We start from the raw sequence: 25,362 nt of genomic DNA on the forward strand, positions 1-25,362 counted from the left end.
CAACCAATTTCCTTCGACATCTATTAAACCCCAATTTGCACGCTTCGATTAACTTATGAAATGCGTAAAAATACGGCTATCTATACTACCTATCATACTCTAATTTATGAAACGTAAATCCAATCATTTAGAAATTTATGATGATGGATTAAAAGAAAGTAATTCGAATTGATTTTGGAGAATATCCAAAATTGCAACTTGAATAAATTTCTCAATGAATCTTTCTTGAAAAATCTGATAAAAAAAGTACTGAATACAAAATTCGAATTCATGTGAAACTACTGCGTAGAATAAAACAAGTGTGAATTTTGAATACAAAGTGCTCAATAAATGGCCTCAAATTCATGAATTAACAGTCATGAATCATCTTTTTTTCTTTGTAGTAAACCAAAAATTGAATATCTATGCTTTTCACACAATTCTTTTTAACTATTGTATGTGATATTTATCAATAATCATTTAGCATATTTAAAAGGAATTTCGAAACCATTTGAACCGATAAGCAAACTAAAAGATGAAAATAAAACATTTTATGGAATATTGAAAGCCATTTTAAATTTATATTTGTACTTTATGCATTTTTTTAGATATTTCGACTATCGATGTGTAATTGCTGTTAGAAAATTTCAGTTAGGGTTATTGAATATTCATCATATGACTAAGTATGATGTTAGATATCGCCTTCTGTTTGTAGTTAAGTCTAAAATTGATAGACTTACTCCCTTCATCAGTACAAAGCTAAACTTAGCTTAGTACTGATGAAGGGAGTAAGTTGCTCCCGAAATATATATATACATAATAAAATAAAATTGTAGTTTGGAGTAAGCTACTGGTCTATCAACTAAGTATGACTAAGTTTCAAAAGATTATTCTAAGAAATTATTAGATACACATCATTTTGTTTGCATTTTATAATAATAGAAACGAGGCAACATTTGGTGATTATTAGAAAATTACTATATCTTTTTCTCAAACATTTGTATCTAATGCATGCATGAAAGTGATCATCTACGACATTATTACGTGAGCAAGGCAACCGCATTAATTAATATCAATTTTTGTCGTTCTTCCAATATTTACGACTGCATATGAGCGTCAATAGTTAGACAATTGTCACTTAAAAACACAACTTTCAAAACATGACGTCAAATGAAATTGTTGAACACGAATAGCATTAAGGTTTGGATAATAGATTTAAATTAATTCGCGTGTTAGAACACTTGATAATTATCGTTTATTTGTTTGGAAAAAAAAAAGACGCAAGTGGTTAGCCAAGTATTGTTAGAAATTTCCAGAAGAAAGGGGAAAACAACTGCTTTTTAGTATGATTCAATGTTTAAGATATCTGGAAATTGCGAACAATTTGGCATAATTGTGTGAAGGAAGAATAAATAAGAAAATTTTTCATTGTTTTTATCGAGATATTTGTAATTACTGGCGAAATAATGATGTGAATTATTATTGCCCAGGTCACAGGGGTATATTATTATGATGATTTTTTCCCAAGTTATTACGCACTGTTTACATCCATACTCATAAGAATATGAAAACAACTAGAACACAACTTAGCATAAATATTTAAAAAAAACAACCCAAACAACATAAAATTGAAACAAACAAACCACCTAACACTACATCAAATATGACTTTTATTTGAATGACATAAAAGTCAATAAATTGAATTAGATTCACAAGTCGCAGATAGAAATTAAGATTGGTTGCTTCCTAAAATGTTGCCTTTTTTTCTTTATGTTGCATGAACTTTTTAATCTTTTCGTCTGAATGTCTGCAAAATTGATCACACGAGGTTTTCAGTTAGAACCGAATATTTATCCGAAATATTTGAAAATGTCATAATTGGTTCATTCAATCTTTTCATGCTTTCCGAATAAACACGTCCCAATGAAAAATAAGTTGGTTGTTGATTTAAACCAGCATAATATTGGCATGACATGGTCACAAATCGTGTAATGGAAAGCGGCTAGATTGGGCACGTGGAAATTTCATAAAAATCTGAAAAGCAAGCATGAATTGTAAGATTTAGTTGGTACAATTCAAAAGATTCCACTTATTAGATGTATGACGATCATCCACTTAAGAAAAGATGAACTAGTAAATATTGAGCAACTTATAATAATTGATAGAGCTAAACATCCAATTTACACAAAGTCAGTCGATTGGAATATACTTTATGAAGGACAGAATCTTAGAAAGGTCAAAAATTTGCGTTGAATTTACAGATAGTATTCATATCCTAGGTAAATCAAAACCATTGCCTCTTGTAGAACTCACTAAATTTAGGTGACCTGTATGGTATCCCCAAGGAGAGGATTCGCCTACTTACCGGATTCAGGCTCAGCATTATCTCATAGGATATGAAACTCTATTAGAACCCTGGCATTAGCAGTATTAACCTCTCAATAACCAAGTGACCATTATCCTAAGATAGCAAAGGTTGAAATATAAGAAGCGGAAATAGGAAACATTCACGGATTGGAACCTCATGAAAGTCGATCAGTCGAAATTACACTCTAAGGAGTTGTAACTAATTTAATAGCTGCGTTCTCTTGTTGTTGATCTACAGCTGTCTTTCCTTGAGCAGGTCTCGGAAACTTAGCTAGGCTGGATGCTGAACATAAGACGATAGCGGAGGGTTTCTTCTTTAGTTCAGGACATGGTGATGGACGAGGGAGAAAAAAGAGGTTATAAATTTGAAAGTCGAGGAATCCAGCCATGAAAGGGAGCCACACCAAAGACAAGGAAATCAAATTCGGCTTCTGTCCCCTCTATCACTAGCCGTCGAACATCGTCTCATTACAGTCAACCAAGCAGCAACAAGAGAGGGGAAAACACAGTCGCTTCAACAAACTACTGAGTGGTTCCCCTGGAAGTCCGTATACAAAAGTCCTAGCGAACCTCTTTTCCTATTTTCTGACGCATATTTCCGCAGCGCAGCCCTAGTTTTTCAGAGGGAGAAAAAAGTTCGTCATACCTGCAAGTGCCGTGCTAGGATTTTGCGAAAGCATTAACTGTCAAAAAATTTTGAAAGAGGACGACATTATTATAGCTTTTGCATGATAATTGCTGATTGGCGTGGTGTTGAAAACTGGGTTTGGGCTTCGATTCGTTGATCCCTTTGACTGTTGGAGGATGATCGACGCGTTGATCAGCCACATTTTCTAGGGTTTCCACAGGGGACTTCCAACATCACTGAAAGACATGTGGAACGGCTAAGCTTGGAATCAGTGCTGACATCAAATTTCTTTATGGGAATTAGTTACTGACAATCACCTTTTGGTAGGGTGATATCATAAAATCAACTTCAATGAAAAAAATATAGATCAACAGAATTTTTCTTTTGTTAAGATTAAGAATTTGTGCCACTTGTACTACGAGGTATGATGGGAAAAGCTGAAAAAAAGATGCTTGAAGAAGAAGACATGGGTCCTCCTTGCTGGTTTCTGGTACCAGCTTTTGCGTTCTAAGGCAGCCCACTCGTTAACCATTCTAATCTAGCGGATTACACTGCCGCGTGGTCTATCCATAATAGAGATAACAATGTTGGCAGTAGGCCAGTGATCAGTGCCATCTTCTTAGCAAATCTTGTTTTAGCTGGTTATAGAATCTGCAATTATCACAAGCTTTTTTGGATTCTGCGTATTTCAGTACAAGACCAGATGTACTGGATTTAAGATAGGTGGCAATAGCCCACAGCGATCCGAAGTATTAAGAAAGCCAACATCTGCATAACAAAAAAGACAAGCAAACGCGTTGGAACGGGTACTTTGATCAAGTTGGGTAACCTAAATATGGAAATTCGCCTCTTTTTCGATTTATTCAATACCTGGGCTCCTATGGTTTTCAATAGTCAATTCTTGAATCATTATAAGGTCGCTATGGCCAAAAGACGATAGTCTTTACAAATAGTGCCCAATATGGGCATTTGTTTGGTACCAAAGAATTGAACCAGTGGAAGATAGTATATTCTAGCTCCAGCTTCGTTTTAATATACCAGATTAAGGGACAACAGTTTCTCAACTTTTTCCGAGCTAGGCTCCACATGCACTTGAATTCGTCCTTTACACCTTGGGTTACACAGCTTTTTCCAAAAGCAACCCTCCCTGAGCCTCATTTTTACATTCCACCTTGATAGTTTCTTATCCTTTCTTGATAATATTCCATGAAAGTCGAATCATTCTTTGTACTGTGTAGTGGAGACTTCGCATTATAATGCCTTTGGGTGTCGTTACAGATGCGCCCAGGTCCTGAGAAGTGTCTTTCCCTGACCTTCGTTTGGGTTGTGTTTAAGGCTTTAGGTCTCGTTAGGGGCTCTGCCTTAATTATTTGGAATGCCGGCTTGATCAGCTGGAAGCCAGAGACACTGTCTCTTCTTGCTTTTTATTCGAATGACAATTCTTTCTTAGCTTTCGACGCGCGGTTATTCTCCTTCTTGTGGCGAGTAAAAAACTAATCATCAAGAGGGAGGGTCTTTAGTGTGATACTATGTCCTATCTTGCAATCCGTTAGCTTTCTCAATTCAATCAAGCAAGACAGAAGAGTCAAAAGTAAAACGTTTCTACGTCTGCGACAGGTCGGCGAAGGGGAAAACGCATACAAAAGTGGAAACAAAGGATTGTAACGATTTGGCTACCTCCAATATGTCGATGTCATACATGAAATTGAAAACGCTCGCGTTTCGACCCCCCTGAAGACGAAAGCAGACCTCTTCTCTTCATAGTCTGGAGGAGGATGCTGAGTGGTGGTGAATATTTGGTTGAGAATAGAGATATGTTATGTGGCATGAGGCTGGATCTGGCTGTCCCCAATGCTTCGTCTTCGGTTAACTTTCCGATTTCAAACAGCGAAGACTAGACTTGTGCGGATTAAGTCATTTTCTCGTTTTCATCTTCTCTGCTTTGTGTGAAAGAAATAGTGGTTGCGTGCGTGGCATTTGGTTGGATAATGGTGGTCGCAGCTAGCTGGGATCTAGCTGCATTCTAATCTCGTTGTTCGATTCCAAAGAAAGAAGAGTAAATTTCCGCGTTTTTCCGTTTTGGTTTTTATAATTATCGTCCTAATCTACGACGAGGTACTTCCTCCATTTTGATGGTCTAAAATGCTAAGATAGGGTGGGAATCCCAAAGGCCTCTCAAAAATCTGAGGTAGGGGAAACATCTTGCCTCTCGATTGCGGGGAGCGGGCCCAGGAACAATTTCACTGCCGCGGTCGACTCGGTATTTACTTAACTTTTTAACTTCACATGTGTTTTCCACTAAGTTTGACATTTTTCCTTTTTAGTGTTCTAGGTCTCGGTCCGGTCCCACGCATTATATAACATGTGAAACTTTGATTAATGACACGTGAGAAACTGAAATGCCCAAAGGGGTCCCCCACATTTCCTAACCTGGCTACCACAGAAGCATGCAAACGCGTGTCGACAGGACAGTGGAACTACAGTATTTATGGGTTGGTCTTCACGTAGGAGTAGCACTTAGCACAGTGAAACAGATGAGGATAGCTTTTAAACCGTGAACCAACCTCTTTAAAGATCAGGATAACAATATCATCAGCGACACCACTCAAGTAAAAGCAAGGTGGGTTCAGTATTTTCAAGACCTCTTGAACCCAACGATGTCATATTTTCACCCCTTTGTCACTCCGAATGACCCAGCTTTGTTTAAATTGAAATCACATAAAACCTCCAAAATCGATGGCATCCCAGCCGAGCTTTTAAAAGAAGGAAAAACAAAACTGACCAGAAGAATCTACAAACTAATAAGCAGAATTTGGATAACCTGTTATATATCCGACATCTGGAGGGAAAGTGTAATTTGTCCAGTGTACAAAAATTAGGATCGTCTGCGTTACGAAAACTACAGAGGGATATCGTTGTTGTGCTACAAGGTGCTGACGAATATAATCAAACGACGACTTAGCGGGTATATAGGTAACATTATCGAGGAATACCAAGGTGGCTTCAGACCTGGATGATCGACAATGGATATTCGCACTTAAGCAGGTGCTTGAAAATTGCTGCGAATATGACATCGGACCAACCACCGTGTGAACCAACAGTTCGATTACTTCTGTCAGTGGTACAGAATGATGAATCCCACCGAAACCTGACTTGATGCTCGGATACGTCGTCAGGAAGGTGGACTCAGTTGATACCAGAGATACGTTACTGGTAAACTCCGCCCAACTGATGGGGTATGCAGACGACGTGGACATTTTTGCCCGATCGATGCTTCGTGCGAAGGAAGTGTTGGAGCAGTTCGAGTCAGCAACGAATGAATTGGGAATCAGGGTCAATGAATCCAAAACGAAATATATGGCCCAAACTCGAAAGGTAGCTGCTAGTATGTAGAACAATACAATGGGGGAGCATAATTTCAAACAGCTGGACCAATTCGTCTGCCTTGGAGCCTTACTCTCGGCGGAAGGAAACCAAAAACAAGAAATCCAAAGGCAGATTACTACTGCCCATAAACCATTTTATGCGATCCTTCCCACAATGAGATCGAGAAAAGTATGCAGACGCAATAAACTACGCATCTACCAAATATTAATTCGTCCCGTACTGCTGTATGGATGGGAAACGTGGACCATTGTAATGGGCTGGCCACATCGAAAAAATGATCGAACGAAGGATTCCAAAACGAGTGCTGAAAGGCAGAGTCGACTAAAAGCGAAGCCAAAAAAAGGAGGGAGGACCCATTGGATGCAGATTGCAGGTCAATTCTAACATTTTCTAACTGGAGGACGTGGTCTTTGGATCGAGGTAGGCCATGCATCCGGGAGACCAATGATCGATTTAGATTGTAGCGCCATCCAAAAAGAAGGAGGATGAGGAAGGCATTTATCTGATACTTTTTTTCTCGAAAAATGCGTCTCCCCCGGTAAGGCTGATTCTCCACAATTTGGATATGCCAATATCCGCTTATCACTGTATAGGGGGCGAGAAAAAAGTGATTTAATTAAGGACAATAATTGGTTATTTTATGGACATTCTAACCCGGTGTTATAATAAAACCTTATTCCTTGGAAGATACCATTTTAATCGTAAAAGTTGTTGACAGCCACATTGAATAACTTTTGGAATCAAAGCAGAAATACTGCTACATGATGAGTAAAGAGATGGATTAACGTCAAAAGGATTATTTGCTGGACGAACTAATCAGAGCCAAATGCTATTCTATTTGGCACTGACAAGATTTTACTGCAAAACTTCCAAAACCTGAAGACCAATATTTGCCAAACTGCAGCCAAGATACAACTTGAAATATATGAAAAACTAATCGAAAAATACCTCAAAAAATAAGCCCTTGGAAAGGTTCGGTTTTATATGATGTTTTTTTATTTATAATGTAATCCATCAAATATTTGGATTTAAACAGTCGGAAAACCCCTTAAAAGACTAAATTCGGAAACAAAAAGTGGGACATCATTTATCGCACATGTACGCTTCACGTGTCACCAAAAATCCCAAAAATTGAAAAACATGTGAACATTTATGATATTTTGAAAGCCCAAGGATTATATTCTTTTTTTAGCGTATACCCGGAACTTTATTTGAAAAATAACGTCCACTATTTTTATATACTTCATGGTGATCCTTTGTTTGTTTAATATTTTTAAAAGTGTTGAAACTTAAATCAAACGTGCTGAGACTTAAAATAGAAAGCGAAAAATATCCTAGGCAACTACTTATTTTGGAATAGATTGCGAAGTATATGGATGCTATCCGCATATCTTGTCATACTATTCTACTGTGTACTTATCTAAACCTACTTTAAATTTACTTTCATTTGGTAATAAATATTTAAATTCAAACAGAAAAAGGTAAATAACGATAGGCCTACCTTAAATCCTGGGCTCAGGAATAAAAGTTTCGCGTGTCAACCCATTGAAAAACTGTAAATAAAGTAATAAGAATAGATAAATTCTGAAGCTATTTATAACTACGAAAGAAAAAAGCATGAAGATACAGATAGAAAAAACAAATAATGCTGATCAGTAATCAAATTATAGTACCAAATTAAATTTACATAAAACATATCATCGGCCCATATCTCCAATGGCATCGACCCCGCGATAACAAGTAAATTCGAAAAGACGATACAGATATAATATTAATCTTGAAATTGGTAGACAAAACATACCAACAATTGTAATGTAAACGTAAACATTAGAGTAAATTGACCCGTGTGTATACAGTCGGCAATCAGATCTTCATGATGCCATTAAATACGTTTAACACATATAAATGATAAAGAGATATAATTCTCATATTTATACAATTATGATGAGTGTAATTCTATAGTGTAAACTATTTGACTCGTGCCGGGGCGTTAGGTATAAACAGTGATGTCTAAATGATATCAGAATTACTATTAATTCACAGCCATGATATTCCTGAATGTAAATCGACCACCTACGTTTGCTGATGCCAAGTACAATTGAAAGATGTTCGCGTTGGAAAAGTAAATAAACAAAAGATATTCCAGATTCAAGCAGTTCGATGTCTAAGATTTTCGGAAAGGTATCATTTATGTTAAACGAGGCTGGATTAGAATGTGTGGAATGAGAAGATTATTCCGCTGAAGAAAGCAATTTTTAGTAGAAATAGGGAGATGTTGAAATGTTCTGGAATTCAGATATATAAATAAAATTCAGGGAAGAGATATTAAGCCCCATCAACGCCCAAGCAAGCATTAATAGATGAACCGTTGAACGATTTTTAAAGTAAAATCGGTTCAATGTCTATCTGTCTGTCTGTCCGTCTTTTTTTTGTTTTTATGGATGGAGGTGGAAATTTTACAAAGACACTACCGCGTCAGGTTGCAGTAGCGTGTGGGATTCTCACCCAGTAAAACCACCCCCACCTTCTTCTTCTTCCTTCCCCACCAGTTTCCCTCCGACTTCAACATTTCCCCGACGATGTTCTGCGGGCTTAGGTTGGTTTTCAGGGAGTCTTCCAGACTCCTCCTTTCTGAGAAAAATCGTGAACAGTGGAAGATAACATGCTCCGGGTCCTCAGGTGTGCAACCACATTCAGGACAAAAGGGAGAATCATCCAGCCTGAATTGGTACAGGTACTTCCTGTAACCACCTGAATCCACTTCTCCATACGGGGAATCAAAGTGTGGGTCCAGCGACCCCTCTGCGAGTCGTCCCAATGTTGCTGACACTTCTCCAGTGACTCTCGCCTTGCCGCCTATCGGTATTCTGCATCCTTTTCAGGAGGATTCATTTTCTTTTTCTCGTACAGGCAGGGGGTCTCACTTTCCACAATGTCTATCGGGATCATTCCCGCAACAACACATGCTGCCTCACCTGGTATTGTTCTGAAGACGCTGCACACCCTTAGCGCCACAGGGCGGTAAGTCATATTTACCCTCCTCCGATTACTCTCACACGCTAGTGCTTCCTCCCAAACTGGTGCCGCGTGTAATAGTATGGAGCACTCCGACCACAAGTAATCTGCGACTGTATCTTGGGCCTGCAATGCTAGGCATCATTCGCGCTAACGGAACGCTGGTATTTGCCGCTTTCTCACAGGCATAGTCCAGATGTCCCTTGAAGTTGATTTTAGCGTCAATTATCACCCCTAGGTATTTGATAACCCGTTTCGAAATGATGACGTGACCACCAACATGAATATTAACCGTATTCCTCTTCTTACGATTGGTAATCAAGACCGCCTCCGTCTTTTGTTCCACAAGATCAAGCTGGACCATCTCCAGCCACGCTTTTATGGCGCTAATGGTTTCGTTAGCGTACATTTTAACGTCTTCAGGTTGTTTCGCGACGACAACCACAGCTAGATCATCTGCGAAACCGACTATCGTGGCCTCCTTTGGCACGGAAAGGACAAGGACCCCATTTTATATGACGTTCCACAGGAGAGGAATCAACACTGAGCCCTGTGGTACTCCTGCGGTGACAGTGTACTGCTTGAATCCCTCATCCGTGTCGTACCAAAGTGTCCCTCCGAAAGGTAACTGTCGAGGAGCTTAGTCAATTAACTAGGGACACCTGTTTTAGCCAGTGAGCCTTTTATCCACTCCCAACTTGCGGAATTGAACGCATTTTTGATGTCCAACGTCACCAGGGCACAGCATTTTTTAGACGACATCGCGTCCCGAGACAACTTCAAAATAACGTCCCCGGCGTCGACCGTTGAGTGGGATTGTCGAAATTCAAATTGTCGCTCCGATAGTCCATCCTTATATTCAATGATAGGGAGCAGTCTGTTGCAGATGATTCTTTCGAGCATCTTTCCTGCTGTGTCGATGAGGCAAATCGGTCGGTATGATGATGGGTGTCTTGGGTGCTTATTCGACTTCAGGAGCAAAACTAGTTTTTGCCTGTTCCACCGGTCGGGGAAAACTCTTTCTACCATGCACCTACCAGTCGGGTCTGGTTTTAACAGTGAGTTGTCTGTCTGTCTGTCTCTCACACGCACTTTTCTCAGAAACGGCTATATCGATTGACTCGAAATTTGGTGAAAAGGTGGGAACTGTGTTCGTCACTTGCTGCTGCATGGATGGGAGACGTGGACTTTGACACAAATGTTGTAAAAGCAGATCGATATCTTCGAGAGAATAGTTCTTCGAAATGTTTTTTTAGAACCGTAAACGAAGTAGATGCCTGGCGAATAAGGATAGAATCATGAATTGTATGAATTATTTAATGACCCACACCAGCATCGACGCTAGACAAAATTTACAAATCGCCATGGGCTGGCCACATCGAATGAATACATGAGAGAAGTATTCCGAAACGAGTGCTGAAAGACAGAGCCAATAGTAGCCGATCAAAAGGAAAGTCAAAGAAACGTTGGGAGGACGCAGTGGACGCAAATTGCAGATCAATTCTAAGATTTTTTTAATTGTAGGGCGCGGTCTTTAGATCGAGATAGTTGGAGGAAATGCATCCGGGATGTCAAGTTACGATTTGGGGTGTAGCGCCATCGAAGAAGGAGAGGTATATGAGAAACATTTATCTGATACTTATTTTGTCGGAAAATGCTTCTCTCCCGGTAAGGTTCAGTCTGAGCTCTTTGGATATGCCAATATCTACTTATCACTGTAATGGGGGTCGAAAAAAAATTCTTATATAAACCAGAGTTATTTTATTAAGGGTAATCATTGTTTATATTATGAGCACTCTAACCCGGTGGTATAATAGGACCTTCGAAGATTCCATTTTAATCATAACCGTTGCTGGCGGCAACATTGAACCACTTTTGGAACCAAAACAGAGATATTGCTACATGATGAGTGAAGAGGTGGATTAAGGTCCCATGCATGTTTCAAAAGCGCTGATAAACCATTCGGGTTTGATCTTAACGGCAAGTTGTCTGTCTGTCTGTCACACGCACTTTTCTCAGAAACGGCTATACCGATTGACACGAAGGAGAGAAGGTGGGAACTGTGAACGCCCAGACATGCAATGCGGGATATCGTTCTACGTTGAGATTTACATGCAAAAGGGGGGGTGTACAAATTTTTTTAACCGAATATAGCCATGTTGGATATCAAATGAAAGGTATCGACTAGTAGTAGTAGCCCCTGCGATAATTACAGTAATAAGACATTTTATCTGAGAAATAATGAAAGTTTTGAGTAGATAAGAAAATCGTCTGTCTGGTAAAGGTTTAGTCATCAAAGTAAATCCCCTATTGATAAATACACAGCACTAGTCACCTATTATCTAACTTCCTAATCAAATATTGATCCCCAATCTTTCTTTCCTCAACAAAATAAATAAAATGACTAAGCCTTTCATCTATAGTTTGATATAATCTTGCATGCCTCAACAATGTGGACATAATCTTAAAAACCCGTCAGATATTTTCCTGAAAATATTTTAAGCAAACTTTCAACAAAAGCCGCACAAATTGAATAATTCGTCAACCTACAGTCGAATTTTATTTAATCTCTACCACATGCACTTGCAATTTCCAAAAAGAAATTAAAATCTTGTTGCGGGGGACCACATTTCAACCGTTTTTAAAATTTAATGAAAACCTTATCTTATCGTTGACTGTATGACATTCTAAAAGATTTCATTTCAAGTTTATCTGGATTTAGACGAGGTTTTCTTCTAAACGATTGCATAGGAGCTGATTTTGATGCAGTGTTAGTTTGGCATCAGACGTTGTTTGGAGAGTCGGAGACAGAAAGTCCTTTCAGAGGATTATGAATGTTTTCTTAAAGAATTTTCAGAAGATCCTTAGTTGTTTTATGTGGGCGTAACGTGATTTAATTTATTTATAGATATATATTTAAGCATGTTAGTATTATTCAAATAACTTGAGCGAAAACGTTGACATATTACGTAAATAAGTTGCATAGAAATTAATTCTTCATAAAACAATTCATGGAACCTGTCAGAATGTTTTCTTAAGAAAAAAAAGTGGAATTTCATTTTAGAATTCAAGTTACATTTACATTTCTTGCATAGAAATTTAACATTGAAAAGAATGATAACCTCTTGCCGTTTTGTTATTTACATAATAACAGTGTCTGGAAAAGTTAAAGGTTTGAAATTTCGGTTGTTTTTCATAACAGGATAAGTCTGTTTTGAAACTAGCATATATTTTGTTTTTTTGTTTTGTTTTTTCAATATAAATGAAGGGAAAATAATATTTGCTTAAATTTTAAGATAATGTTTTCATCAAAGAAAGAATCTAATAATCTGTTTGCCAGCTTATTGATGAATCTCTAGTTGGGGAATCGATAGACTACCTATCAAGCCAACACATTATTTTTCTACGTATCTAAAGATTTGTTGTATTTTGTTGCCTGGAGCTTGAATGGGTTCAGATACACAAGGTAAAGTTCCTGATGGCCTTAAACTCGGCAAAGGCCAGCAACGATCATTGTCCATGGACCAAGTCGACTTACACTTCCCAGTGGTAGTGCCGTCCCAGAGTACACTCTGATATACAGCTGAACCTGGTAAGAAGCATAAATATAATAGTACGCATCCAAATGCAATATAACAAAACAATGGAATATATACTCCAGGTGGCAGACCAGTTTTGCTGGAAAATCTAAGGAGGTTGGCCCTACTGATTCTGGGGAGGACCTTTCATTGCATCTGTTCGACCCTTTTAGCAGGAGTTCGACGGGTTACAAGATCATCACCATCGATCTAAAACGTAACCCAAACAACAAAAAAATACCACTAGGGAGGAAGGAAAGCCTAAAACTATAAAAGGTAGCGAAAACACCTCAGGAAATGGAAAATGAGAAACTGCGCGAAAAGCTCAACAAGCTAGAGAAACTTACATTACAGCTTAATTCGAAAATTAAAGAACTATAGCATCAAAATGAAATCCTTAAGAGAACATCTCAGGCTAGTTCACCCCCGGCGAAGTACCGTAGCCCTAGTATAAATGAACCAAAAGGATACCACACAGATGAAGAATAATTGGCTAGCGAAACTGGGGCAAACAAGGAGAGCGTCTAAGAAAAGAAAGGCAGACTCGCCACTGGAAATCATTAGACAAAGTCCGGTGAAAATCAATAAAGCGAGGAACGTAATGAAATTGAAAGTGAAGCTTCTCCCATGGATTAGTATTAGCGGAATCGATAAGTATCTGAAAAATAAAACCCTACTATCGGCAGCCATGATAAAGAAGTATTAAATAATTACTCTAAACAATAATGTTTAGAAAGTACACGCAGATGACTATAGTACCCTCTCGAAAAAGCTGAATATGTAAAAAATCGAAGACAAAAATAACAGGCCTTTCAAGGTTATCGCTAGGGGACTTCACCCAGCGTGCCAAAAAGGAAACCGGAAGCTGGTCCCTTCAAGTATGAAAGGTTTTCTGTATTTCCTTTATAAAAATATTTTGGGTGGACATTTATACCATTAGTACCTAGCACGTAATATATGCATATATTATGTAAGAATATCCGCTTTCGCGTGATACTGACATTCAAAACCTTGAATTTGCACAGAGGTAACAACTTTGACCTATTATAACTTTGTTAGTAATAGTGCGATTATTTTTTTTTTTGAGAATTGTGGGGTCCTAAGCACACATCAACTTAATGCTGGACCGAACCAAATGGGGAGTAACTTACTCCCTCTTTTTTTGGTCCACGGACCTCTCGTTTAGGGCTTAGCACCCAAACTTTACAAAAATGTCAGGCGATGACGGCTTTACGGTTTCTTACCAGGGCACAGGCAAATCGTCAAACGCTGCCTCACCTCTGCCCTGGGAGCAGCGTAACCAAAGCGGCTCGCAGATGTTGAGTGGGCAGAGGTGAGGCAGCGTCTGACGATTTGCCTGTCCCCTGGTAAGAAACCGTAAAGCCGTTCTTTGAATAATTTTTTTAACGAGAGACCTTGTCTTCTCCCAATCATCCTTTTCCAGATACCTATTAGCTCTCTCGACGTCTATAATCGTGTCTTCGATTCTCATTTTCAAGTCCGGTGTCGCGTAGTTCAATCCTTTATTTAATAAAATCAATTCGACATTAATAAGGCATACTCGGAAAATATTTCTTAGAAGTTGCTCTAAGTGCTCTAAACCCTCCTTCAGCATCGCTGGATAGATGCCATCCATGCTAGGTGCTTTGAAGTGTTCAAATGATAGTATAGCAGCTCTCGCCTTTCATTGGTAACAGACGCTCTCGCAGTGTCCCAATTCCCCCTGCAACAACTTCGTGTTGAAAGGTTTGCAGTAGCCCCCAATTCCCTTCCTCCCACTTCTGAGATCTGTTCTCCTGGATGGTGTACTTCCAAGCGAGCCTGTATAGAGTCAACTCTAGAGTTCGTGAAAGTACCATACGACCTTCTGAGAAACTCCAACTTGGCGGACGTCCTTATTTAGGACTCTGCCAAGCCTGCAAGTCGCTCTTTCACCCTTCAGTTCCCCACAAACAGCTATAAGAGAAATTAAATGTTTCTTAATGTTAGGATTCACATCGTCTACTTTTTAGTTTACCAATATGTGGGAGTATTGCCAGGCGCAGCATTAAATTTTAAGCAGCTGCTTCAGTAAGCAAGCAACCAGCGGCAATATGGTCCAGGCATGGATAATAGCTAACGTAGAGGTATATGGTATACTTTTGAGTTTCTCTCACCTTAGGAAAGGAGAAGGAAGTGATTCTCATCAGGCCCGGAATTTTCCCACACAAACGTCGAAATTGCTCAAGTATAATAGAAGAACCCTTATAATTTCCACCCCAGGCCAGATTTTTATCTCTACGGCGCGAGGTATCAGGAAATACACCAGAACCCACGTTCAAGCAAGAATGTTTCGCTGTTCCATGATTTACTAGGAAATATTGGAAAAGACAAGGAACGGTTGGTCAGCTTTACTGTGTAAATTGGACGATTTTGCAGAAAAGCTTGAATTGTCGTATACAAGTCATCCTTCTGCAAGACGAAAAACATAGTCAAGGAGCCACAAGAAGAAGAAAAATGAAGAAAAGTTCGGTATACTGTATTTCAAAAATCAACTCTCCCTTTTCCCTTGGTTCAGGAGTATGTATGTAATTTGAATAAAAAATGGTGGCCAAGAACTGACATTTTCTTCAATCTTTGGCCAACAAATATCCTCCACATTTCAACTAAAATGAAGTTAAGAGGATGATCTTAAGTGGGAGGTTTTACCCCGTTTGCCGTGTTTTCTTTGGCACTGCATTATCATGCATACCGCGGGCAACTCTATAATAAGAGTAACTTTCACAAACGGTGATGACCCCCAAATTGGGCCACAAACTTGTTCCACGCACGATCTGGCGATTTTTGGAAAACAACACCGATAAATTGGTTGATAGTTTGGAGCAGGTTTCTTCGGTATTATTCAGCTGCTTGTGTTAAACACAGACCAGGAGTTGCATAGGAATCATTTTAGTCGAAAAGGCACACGCCTACTCAAAGGCAAGGTAGAATGCAAACGATTATCTCAACGCGAACTGCGCAATCGTTGCTTTTAAATTGTAGCGTCATAGGCAAGAAAAGTAAGATTCGACTCTAATTCGAGTCGTGGTGATTAACGAATCGGATTTAGACCTCTATGTATAGCATCATCACTTCTAGTTGAAAAATGAAATTAACAATTTACCAAATCAAATTAACAATTTTCCTAATCAAATTAACATTTTTCCGAATCAAATTAACGACTTTTCAAACAAAATTGGTTTACTTCCTAACCAAATTTACAGGATTAAATGATTGCTTAATCTTAAAAAATTATGTATGGAAGTTGGCAACATTTGCACTTTTCATACATAGTTTCGTAGATGTTGCTGTGGTATTAGGTATTTGGTATTGTACTCAAAGCAGAGAATGTTACGACTGTAACTTTTGGACCTCAAGTCAAGTTCAATGACTTTCGCTCTTTGAAGGTAGTATCTTTATAGTTTTGAGGGCGAACAAAATAAATTTGCCTCAATACAGCCTTTCCCAATACAGCGGAAATACCATTTTCATAGAGAGCGTGCATCGATGCATCGATTGTTTCTGTCTGTCCTGTGCTACAAAGGTTAAAGCTGAATGAAAAATGAATGTTCTCATATGTCTAGTCCTTAGGAGAATCTTAGGCCCAGTGCTGGTGGACGGCGGATGCGAATGAGATACAACAGTGAGGTACACCTGTTACACGACGAATGAGAAACCGTCATCCATATTAAGATTAGAAATCCTCAGTGGGCAGGCCATGTAGAGCGTATGGACGTTAGAAAGATCCCTAAACGCCTGCTCAAACACAAGGTGGAAGATATACGAATACCTAGAAAACCATAAAACACAGGGGAGTACTCAGTGGACAACGTAAGTAATCCGCTGGTCCATTTCCGAAATTAGGGGACGCAATTGTTCGACTGAGAAGACAAAGACTTCGGGAGACCAAGGAGTGTCTTCGGACTAGGTAGGGTCATAGAAGAAGAAGGAGAATGACAAGAAACTAGGTAAACTGAAATTATCCAATTGACTGGGTACTAAAAATTTCATACTCAGTAAGAATACTGTCATGAAGTCGTTCTCCCCAGCAATTGTGATTTCTCTTTACTAAATTTTCCCGCATATTCTCTTCCATATTTAGTTGAAAGTCATAAGGGTGCAACAGTGGAAAAAATCCGAAGCAATTACCAAAAACTAGAACTGCCCGGCGCAGCTGTTCACGAAAATCCAGAGCTCTTTCCCCCACACTCTCACAACTCCATCACTTTCAAATTTTACCAGAAAAACCAAAGTTTTCACCTTCTATTTAGACCCACATACATGTTGTGTGAATTCTAGAAATGGGGCAAGAAAAATACTATTCTTGGCTATTTAGCCTTGGGTGGTACCAGGTGGTACCAGGGAGAGGTCAATAAATGCTTTCCTTTCATATAAATAAACTTACATATATCCAACCACATCCATAATATAGGAAATAAAGTTTCTGGTCAAAAATATTATATTTCTGCTGTTCATTGCTTGAATTGAGTAACTTAATGCACCTAGGAAATGCTGCAAGCCATAATATATCATACTTGCACCTGTTTCTCCACTGAGTGAATAGTTTCAATAAAGCCTTGAGTGCTGTTTTCATGAACTATCGGAATTTCACAACAACTAATTTGAAAACATCGTCTACGACTATTAAATAATACTCATTTTAGTGTTGTGTATTCTATACTTTCGTTTGTTGTAACAATCAAGTGTGTAGTCATACAGACTTTTTATATATGTCACCCATGGTCTGACCTAGAGGGCAATTTGATTAAAGTCACGAACTCAATATCAATAAAAAATTAAATTGTACATTCTAGAGTTTGCGATTCAGATGCCAAGAACAATAGAACAATAGTTTATGAAATTTTGTATAGACAGACAGATAGCCAGGAAGAAAACATTTACAATAGTTCATATGAAGTCATAACCATTATTACCAGAAAATCAAATCATGGATTTGAAATTTAATTGTTCAGTAAACTATCTGGAACAAGCCAATTATTCTATCGCTTTTGTGTGGGTATTTGGATCGAAAGAAGTATCGAATCGCCAAATAAACGGTATTTCGGGAACCATTTGCTCCTTTTTTGGTGCAAAATTAAAATTGCCTTTTAGTGTTTTTGTTTTTGCATATACATATGTATATGTAAAGAGCATATTTTTATGAATTCCCGATATATATATTTTTTCTTCTTCGGACAATATCTAAGAAGAAAAGGCAGGGTAAAAAGACCAAAGTACGGTAGTTTTCAAAGGATTTTGCCTTCCACCATACTTTACTCTTTTTTGGTGATTGGATTGGGTTAGTTCACGACGGTAATGACCCAAAGCATAAGTCGAAGTTCGTGAAGATTTGGTTAACATCCAATTAAGCAAAGTAAATAGAATGGAACTTTTCAAAAATATATATTTTAAAAAACAAATAGATTTCAAGAAATTTGGACAAAGAGAGCAGTTACTTTTTGTAGCGCTTCAAGCATGAAGCAATTGTTATCGTCAAATTTGTAACCTCAACTGCAGCTGATTCCATGGTATTAAATTTCTGAAGGAGTCTCTTCACACATAGGCTAGAGTGAACCAAGCAAGTCACGCTTTTCAACAGGATTATTACATGTCTCATTCGGGTTGAGGATGAGGTAAGCTTCGGTTCCAACAGTAATCTAACAGCCCCAACATTTTCCATTAACGGTTACATCAATGTAAGCATATTAAGGAATTGTCATCTTTCAAGTTTAAATCAATGATTGGACTTCCGAATGCCGGACCTCTAAGGCTCAATTTATACTATTTCGGTGGAAATAATAGAATTCTATAGACAATTCCTTTTGCTATTCGCCGCTTCATATATAATAGTATGGACATTTTTTCTCATTGTTTTTCCGACACTCTTCCCCGTGGGATTTTTCTCTCAAGCAGTAGAAGTAGTTGTCATATGAAATACAGCACAAATGGAAAATCTCCTGGCAGATTTCGATTTTCTGCTTTATTGAAAGAATTCTAGAATATGAAGAAATATTTTGAGGCAATATTGGTCAAGAATTCAAGCGAATTCCCCCTAGTAGTTCAGTTGATAGAGTAAAGAGAATGATGGAATTTAGTGTCCTTTGACATCAAGCTCTCTTCCAAAGTATCTCGGTCAAGGAAATGATCGCTCTAGTAGAAGATTGGCCGCACCAACAACAAAATGGATCACAAAAAGAATCAAAATTCGCACGGAAGACAAATGCTTGTTTTGGGAGCCAGTCTTATAAAAAGCTAAAAGGAGTTTCGATTAACAACGCCCTCTTTTCGTTCATCTTCAAGGCGAAATTGTAAACTGAGTTAGCTTCGGTCATACCATTATCGAATAAAAGTGACGACGAAAATACGCTCAATTTTCTCAAATGACTACATCAAGATCAACTACCAGATTCTGGAAAATATTTTCTTTATTGCCCAAGTGTAAGGATGACAAATAATGTTAGTGGCAAAATACTATATATGCCTTTCTTAATAACAAAACTTTAGACAATAAAAGAAATATTTTTTATAAATTTAAATTGAATTAATTTTATCTAACCGTAGTCTAAAAGACTACATCCTATTTCAAATCCTTACAAGTACCACTTTCATAACTGTTATTGAGGAGGATAGGAAAGATATGGAGATCTACAGCAAACTGAATCAAACGATTTATCGCTAACACATCAGACCACGCCCTTCCGGGCAAGGACGCCTCCTCCGAACACATTACCCGTCGGATATTAATACTTCCTATATTCTTAAAGAGCATTGGGAAAGGGACAAAATATGTATATTCTGGATGCCGGCAAATTTGACGAATACACTGACCGGGCTATCAATAATTTAATCGACAAAAATCAAAAGGGGATGAAAATAGCTTGGTACAAGGGCAGAAGCAACTCATCAAATGTTGCCTCACCTCTGCTCTGGAAGCAACGTGAAGAAGTAGTATCTTCGCCCCCTTATAAGTTTTGAACCTTGGGCGTTAAACCCAAAAAGAGGAGACCGGGGACCAAAAAGAGTGGCAGTAAGTTGCTCTCCATTTGGTCTGTTCCTCCCTCAAGATGTCAACGGAATTTAAGTACTGAATTCTGATTCTGATTCTAGCACTGAAGAAGGCGACAAGCAGTTGCTTCTTAAGGGTACCCAACTAATAAAAGTGTCCCTTGAAAAAGTTACTGTTTGAATGTAAAAGCAATGGTTTCAAACAAATATGTTACTCAAGGAGTAAGCGGTTGATTTTCACCCTTCGATATAAAAAGAATGAATGTTTCCTTTGTTGAATCCTTGTCGTCTTCATTGTTAGAGTTTCAGGTTTGCTCAGTTCAGTTTTGAAGGATGTCAGTTAACTCAATAATACCGAAGAGCAGCTAGTACATGAATATCGAAACAACAATAAATTGCGTCAACGCTGGAAAAAAATCAACAAATAATGAAAGCTATAGAGTCGACTAAAAAAATTTCTAGCAAAAAAAGGACAGGAAAAATGTTTGAATCCTAGAAAGTGCAATGCTCGGGTCTGATGGCTCTTATTAAGCCTTGTAACATTCGTCTACTGCATCGCGGCCAGCAAGCCAAAAAGAGTACAGTGCTTCCCGATGGAAGTTCTCCTTGGCCACTTGGTTTTGAACTGCCCGATAGGTTGCTGTTCCGTCTTCCTCGCAGCCTCCTCAGAGCACCTGAAGAAAGTCTTTAGGGATTTTTTCATTTCATTTCCATCAAATAATATAAAAATTTTTTTTTGAAAATATTTTTAGAGTTTGTGGCCCCCCAGAGGACACACTTAGCGCTGTGGAGTAGAATCAAGCCGACTCAGATCTGTAGAGCCAGCCTGCAGTGTTTAAGAAGAATAATCGCTCCCATGCTACACGAGAAATATTTTTGAGTTCTAGTGTTTGCAGCTTGAGCACCTCCTCCTTGACTTAGCACAGGTAGTGAGCCTTCACAGCCAGCACGGAGTCGCAGACTGCGCCCATCGAGGGATTGTCACGAACGAAGCTCCGCCTGGCCAGTCCATCGGCCTGCTCATTTCGTTCTATGTTTCTGATCGGGCGCCCAAAGAAAAGTAATTTTGAGCGTATTGCCCAGGTGGTTCAACACGTCTGTACTCCCTTCTTCCCAATCCGAAAGAAGACACAACTGAGTACAAATCCTTAATGGCTGTCGATCAGAATGACTGTGTAACGTTTAGGGCTCGGAACATCCTTAACCAACGAAGGAATTCTAGTGTAGTCAATACCTCCCCTTCGAATACACTGTCGTATTCTGGATGATAGTATGATACGGCTATACTGTGCGTATTTAACAAAACGTCTCACCCGAGTCTGCATTTTTCATAATCCCGCAAATCATCGCCATTCTACCACTCTGTCCTAGCTAGAAAGCCCAAGCTTGTGTATGGTGTAGTCCATTGAGAATGCCCAGAGTTCCTGAGGTACTTAATCTAGGATGTCACTATGGTTATAGAGCTTCGCTATCCAGCATCCCGACTCACGAAGTCTGGCAACAATCGAGGATGTTACAATGGTTTTCGGATTTCGCTATCCAGTATCGAAACTCACGGAATCTGACAGCACTAGATGATTCAGCGTGCTTAATATGACAATCCTGGAAGAGGAGTTGTAAAAATAGACTAAGGATATCCGCCGTAGCAGTAGCACCTTCAGATGCGAACTTTTGGATCCTGGTAAGCTTGGTTCTATTGTATTTCTTGATCAATGCCAGCCACCACACAATAGAATTGGATGAGCCACGGCTGACTACGGATTATAATGGTTCTTAGTATAGGTACCATCCATGTCATAAGCCTCCTACATTTGGATGGATCATTCCGTAGCCTACATAACGACGAAATTTATGAGCGATACCATGACTGACTGGCTGTGGATAAAATTTGGCTCAACAGATTGCTGTGGGCAGGTCACATAATCCGTATGGGTGAGGATGATCCAGCCCGAAAAGTCTGGTAGAACTCCGCGCAAAGTCAGAATGTTTGGAGTTCCTTACTAAGGCAGGCTTAGACCAGATACCGATTGTTGGCTATTTATGACGATGATTCCATAAGATACCCTTCCAAATGTTTTATGCCTAGAGCATCCTTCATAGTTATCTCGTGAATTAGTTTAGATAGATTCACGATATAACAAATTTTGGCGAATATTTGATTTACAGTCCCTAGGCTTCGGGTTGTCATGCAATCAGGACAATATTGATCGAAGGATAAGATGCAAAACGAAGATGAACTTATTCCAGCAATTTAGGTTTCCATGGCACATAAAGAATTTCATGTATGATTCGAACGAAAAGATAGCGAAAATAAGGCAGCGATTCTGCGGAAATAATTTTTTCTTAGTAATTCAGTGGTAGCATATGCCGACGGGGTCAAAATAATGTTTTGCGTACCAGAAGGCGGAAACAGAAAGCATTCACTTGAAAGTTGCCCACATACACATCTTGGTGGATTTGGAAACATAGTGTCGAAAACATATCTTATTGCACTTACCTAGAAGTCATTGTTGGCAGGGCTGGTAATCAAGATAGGGAGGAAATCTGTGTGGTGATTAAGGAATTCATATAGAAAAGTAAATTTTGGTGCTCAGTAACGTTCATTGGTATAAGAGTCTCTACGGAAACCATGGACGAATTCGAGCCCACAACGGACAGATTACTATGCTTCTCATTAAATAAGACATGAGTCAAGGCAACATAACGTCCTACTTCATTCATGACGAAGGACCAGTTTCTGAGCTTATAAAATAAAATCAAGAGATTTAAGGGTTGTTAGGTACATTCAGCAGAGTGACAGGTGGACAAGCATACCAAAGGATCAAGCAACGGCAAAAAGCACGAAGAATGTGGTTAGATTAGGCAAAAGTACTATGTCCGGATTTTGTTCGTGGAAAGCCAAGTGTTGATGCAGGGACGACAGGAGTATTCACTAGCGCCGATGGTCAGATAGGGATCGTTTATTGATGATAAAAATGTTGAACATTAATATCAAAGCATATTTTAATAAAGTTACAATGCTTTTAAGGCATATACAAGAGACCGCCATGGAAGTAACGAATTTTTCTTGTGTTTAAGGATCCAATTGGAGAGCAACTTGCTCCGACTTTTTTTTATCTACAGATCCCTTTTTGGGTTTAACACCCAAATATTTCAAAAATAAAGACCGGAAACAGCTTATAGTTTCGCCCAGGATAAGGGTAACTCACGCTTGTGATAGAAGTTGGTATAAATATTTAAAAAATATTTTAAAATGATATAAAATAATAAAAACCCAGAAAATAATGTTTTTAAATTTTAAAAACAACTTAATATCGGTTAGTGCATCTTGTGTTGACTTTAACATTGTTTTACGCAATAAAACTTTGGAAGGAAGGATGAGTAACAATTAATAAATCAAGAGGTCTTCTCATAATGCAGTGGTGAAATATATTATCACCTGAACAAAAAAGATAACATCCGAAAAGAATTTGTATCTATTTCCTAATCTCATTTAAAATGGAAATTCAGATAAAGAGATGGATTCACATGAGTTACTGTTTCATAAGTACATACCTCAATAACACAGTGGAAATCATCTCATCCACTTTCTCTTTATCTGTTTATGCATAGGTGCCAACAATTCGCAAACTCTACGGGCGCCATCCCATCTATTGTTTGACAATCAATTGTTGGCTACCGGAACATGGAACATAAAAGGTAACAAGCTTTTAACGTGTTCTGATATCTCTGGAAATTATCTGATTTTCATAAATTTCATTCGAATCAACACTCCTCAAACCACTTGAGGTCAATACAATGTGTATTGTAAAAAGTTTCAAAGTTATATCAACCCACAATGCCCTGCTGGAAAATTACAGATATTTTCATTGTGCTACAATTACAACAAATCATGAAATTAGCGGGAACAACTACCCGAGAAAAGAGGGAAATAAGCAAACATATAAACCACAGCTGCAAAGGAAACTCAATACATTTCTCGGTTTCTCGTAAATATCGATTAATTCATCAACAAAGGCGATATTATTGCGAATAACAAATTATTTCATTGAAAAGTCAATAAAAATTAACTGAGAGAAAAACAGGAAAAAAAACCAGAAAAAACTTTCCCGACAGAATTAACGACAGCTGATGATGGCATCAAGTGGCGCCCGGTTGCCGAATGCAGCTTTTTGCTAGCAATCTTGGGGAATTTAGGACAGATATGTATACATAGAGACAGCACCCGAAAAAGATAAGATGTTTCGGCAGAAGTTTATGCTTCAGATGATCACCTGAAGCTTTCTGCATCGCTCACTCATCGGCCATTACCGGGACCAACTATCCGGAACAGAGTGAAAACTACTTTTTGCCTTCACTAAGCAACGTGTCCTTGAGAACGCACAATAGCACCCAACCCCAAACTTTTCACCTTTTCGAAAAACCTCGAAATTGTGAGAAAATCACGGGTTTTCATTTACTCAGCAGGTTCACGACTGAAATATCACCCAAACGATCTACAGTAAATCACATTAACCTTAACCGTCGCATAATTATTGAAAATGAACGATAAGCCTGAGCCTGTTGCTATCAGCAAAACGCTCCTATTGCATTAGTATCAATGGCACGAGTTACAGAAATGACGACTGCGCGTAACTAGATGCCATTCACATGGAAATTTTCACACAGAACCAGGTTTTTCATGCATCCATAGGCTTTTCCTGGCCACATGATCATCGCGGGAACAAACATCGAAAAGTCCTAAACACTCAACCACTGAGGATCACTGAACTTGGCCGATGAACATATTGAAATTCGAATCTGGTTTTTATGAAAATCACTTGGTTCACACTTACCAGCGATTTTTTTTAAATAATTGACGCGTTACGCGTGTTCACTATATTCAACTCTTACGAATCCGATGGTTCAAATCACACTAAATGGAAAACGATAGCGCGAATTTAGTATTATAGCGTGCCACGATCGCTACATATAGTTCGCGGGTATACCGGTGTCTATATAGCACAAAGCTTGAGTGGAAACCCCGAGTATCTTGGCTGGCGCAGATACTCGTTACCGACCGCGAATTTTTTCACTGGTCGTGCGGACTCGCGTGTATGGAAGTACACTTAACGTACTTACTTCTATCTTTTGTATATATCCGAGACTTGTGTGAATTGTGATCGCCACTGAAGCTCTGTTACTTGGTGACAACGTCATGACTCCTCAATGTGCCACGCCGCCATCCGGCATAGTATAATATATGACCGAGACGACATACCCATAGTAGCAGTGGAAATTATTCTTATAGCAATGGATTAACAGTAACTTAGCAGACGGATCAATCTAAAATTAACTCATTCTCGAATGCATCAACTGCATTTATCATCTGTCTGTTGGTCGATA

At 38.7% G+C, this 25,362-nt stretch overlaps 1 protein-coding gene across 2 annotated transcripts in view; it reads right to left on the reverse strand.

The window, feature by feature from the left end:
• LOC119647888 (putative phospholipase B-like lamina ancestor) overlaps window positions 1-25,362 on the reverse strand; it is an 88,507-nt gene that overhangs the window by 13,811 nt on the left and 49,334 nt on the right. The window contains exons 1-2 of one of the 2 annotated variants that reach the window (XM_038049187.1): window positions 24,813-24,964; window positions 7,863-7,914 (exon numbers count right to left, since the gene is read on the reverse strand). The gene's annotated coding sequence lies outside the window, so the exon portion shown is untranslated. Of the gene's footprint in view, window positions 1-7,862; window positions 7,915-24,812; window positions 24,965-25,362 lie in introns of those variants that run through there. The other variant, XM_038049186.1, reaches the window with a different exon arrangement.

This window comes from Hermetia illucens, chromosome 2 (assembly GCF_905115235.1).
Source record: "Hermetia illucens chromosome 2, iHerIll2.2.curated.20191125, whole genome shotgun sequence".
NCBI lineage: Eukaryota > Metazoa > Arthropoda > Insecta > Diptera > Stratiomyidae > Hermetia > Hermetia illucens.